We start from the raw sequence: 2,572 nt of genomic DNA, 5'->3' as shown, positions 1-2,572 counted from the left end.
TTGAATACCTCTGAATTTTCAGAGTCAGCTACAAATGGCTTGGGGACTGCTGTTGAGATAATTGAAGAAAACCAGCCCACAGATTTTTGAAGGATGGTGTTGGGGTATGTGCTGTCTCATGTATTTATATTCTTTGCTATATTCTGATAACTTCAGAGGCAAATATAACCGACTAGAATAGGTATCTTTTCTCTTGGCTTCCAACAGGAAAAAAAATGTCCTATGTGTCCTTGTGTTCATGGCAAGATGTTTGATTGTTCCATGTATCAAGTAGAAAGTAAAAGATCTACTAAACTGTAAAGAGGCATGGAAAAAGAAATGAAATGAAAGGATTCTGTGTCTCTAAAATGACGCAGAAATTTGCATGGAGAGAACATGTATTTTAGAGGGGCCTGGGCGGCTCAGTTGGTGAAGCAACAGACTTTTGGTTTTAGCTCAGTCGTGATCTTGCAGTTTGTGGGATTGAACTCCACATCATGTCGGGCTCCACACCAATGGCATGGAACCTGCTGGGGAGTCTTTCTCCCTCTTTCTCTGAGCTCACCCCCCACACCTCTCTCTCTCGCTTTCAATAAATAAACTTAAAAAAAACATTTCTTTTAAAAATATGTGTTAAAAAATCATAACATTTTCAGGGAGTTACGAAAAAGAATGGTTAGACACTTAAATGCCTGATCTCTTTTATAGACATTTATCCCATTGTGTTCTGTTACTTTTGCTTCCAAATCACCCTTCCTCTCCCTTTTTTCAGATTTCTAGTGTACCATCATTGAAAACCTTGGAAAACTTTGCCTAATATCAGAATAGCAATTAATCTGATGATTCCATTCAAACACAGTATTTTCCCTTGATATTAAGCTAGTTATCTTAACAGTGGCTTTCTTTCCCCTCCCACAGCAGCAAACCCTCCCCCTGCCCAAAGCTTCTCCTAGTTGGAATTTTATGTTCCTTGCTTTCTTGTCTAAGCATGGAGCAGTTGGAACTCTCCCATTTGTCTCCACAGTCTGTACAAATCCATGTACTTGTTCCTACTGCTAATCTAATGTTCATCCACATCATTGTGGAGCGTTCTTCACGATCTTCATTTTTCCAAGTATCCTAGACCAGGTATTTTGGCTGCCAGACCTGGTATTTTGGCTGGACTTCAGGGCCCCAGAAAACAAGGGCCGAGTTCATTTAACCGAATTTATATTTCTGCATGCACCGGAAAAAAAAAATTGTGTGTGGAGGTAACTATGTTAATTCATGTTTTGGGCCAATTCTACATGTCTCATTCCTCAATTACATTACAGTTTTTCTCTTTCTTTCTCTTTGACCTGTGCTTTCGAAAAGATTCTATTTAGCCTCTGCATTTGGGAGCAGCTGGAAACAGAATGGAATTCAATTCACTATATGGAATGCTTTGAATTGTCTATCTTTGGCTGGGTTTTTAAAATGTAATAGAGGGTGTCATGGAGGGAACTTATTTTGGAAATCCAGAACTCATTTGCATCCATATTGTATTTTGTGTCAAGGATTTAGGAAGGTCAAACACTCTCATTGAGTTCATATAATAGATAGAGGTCACTCTTCTCTGCAGACAAAAATCCTTGATGATATTTATTCATGAACCGGGACAATCTCAACAGTAAAATAATTCATTGCCCAAAATATCTTTGCTGAAAAATTCAAATAGCCAGATGGTGGTTGTGTAGCCTTATATCCTTTGAAAATACGCTGTAGTCAACAGATTATAAGTCAGTGAGGAAAAGAGGGGTTGATATTCAGTGTAAATGAAATGTGATCATAACCATGTATCTCCTATATGCAGAATTACAAGAGGATAAGATGACAGAAAAAAATTCTATTTTCCTTAGTACAGGTCATATTTTGTGCTACAAACAGATATTCTTGACTTTGACTCTTCATAATTTCACAGGCTAAGAAAGTCCAGGACATCGCTTCTCGGCCTTTTGGCTAAGATCAAGTGTAGAAAGTTCAGGACATCTGCTCTCACTCAAAAAGTAACCATTGGAACATACATAAAGACCTGATGAAGGGCCTTCTGCATCAAAGAATTCAATCATTTAATTCATCATTATTATGTAATATTAGGGCAAATCTATCAAGCCTTTTGCCTTATTTTGCTAATCAGGATTAAATGTTACTCACCAATTGAAGAATTCCAAACAACTGTTACCCACTTCTGATATACGTACTTGGCTTCTCTTGTTGCCATTTCAGCTGTGGATATGGTCCAGAGTTGGGGCTTAGAAATATTTAGGCCTTACAACTGGGACAACGTAATTATAACAACTGGGACACGTAATTGTAGTTATCTGACAAATACAATTGTCTATAATGGGCTGTGTTTGTTCTTTTGCAGACAACACTGTGTTATGCATTTTGAAGGCAGCGTCACTGATTCGGTGACACGTGGCCGAGCTTCTGAGGTTCTGGTCACCTCCTTCATGCGAATGGTTACGGAAGACTGTCACACTATCGAGAAGATGGTTTTTTAAACCACTAAGAAGTGAAATCTGTCATAAAGGTCAAAATAAGGATTATTGGAGATAAAATTATCATTGATGAA

At 38.1% G+C, this 2,572-nt stretch overlaps 1 non-coding gene across 1 annotated transcript; it reads left to right on the top strand.

Moving 5' to 3' along the window:
• The first annotated feature begins 1,936 nt into the window (after window positions 1-1,936).
• Window positions 1,937-2,131, top strand: LOC125149766 (U2 spliceosomal RNA). Its single transcript, XR_007146055.1, has one exon. It is a non-coding gene; the product is annotated as a U2 spliceosomal RNA (small nuclear RNA).
• Window positions 2,132-2,572: the final 441 nt, after the last annotated feature.

This window comes from Prionailurus viverrinus, chromosome D3, assembly GCF_022837055.1.
Source record: "Prionailurus viverrinus isolate Anna chromosome D3, UM_Priviv_1.0, whole genome shotgun sequence".
NCBI classification, from domain to species: Eukaryota; Metazoa; Chordata; class Mammalia; order Carnivora; family Felidae; genus Prionailurus; species Prionailurus viverrinus.
This window is presented reverse-complemented; position numbering and strand designations above follow the sequence as displayed.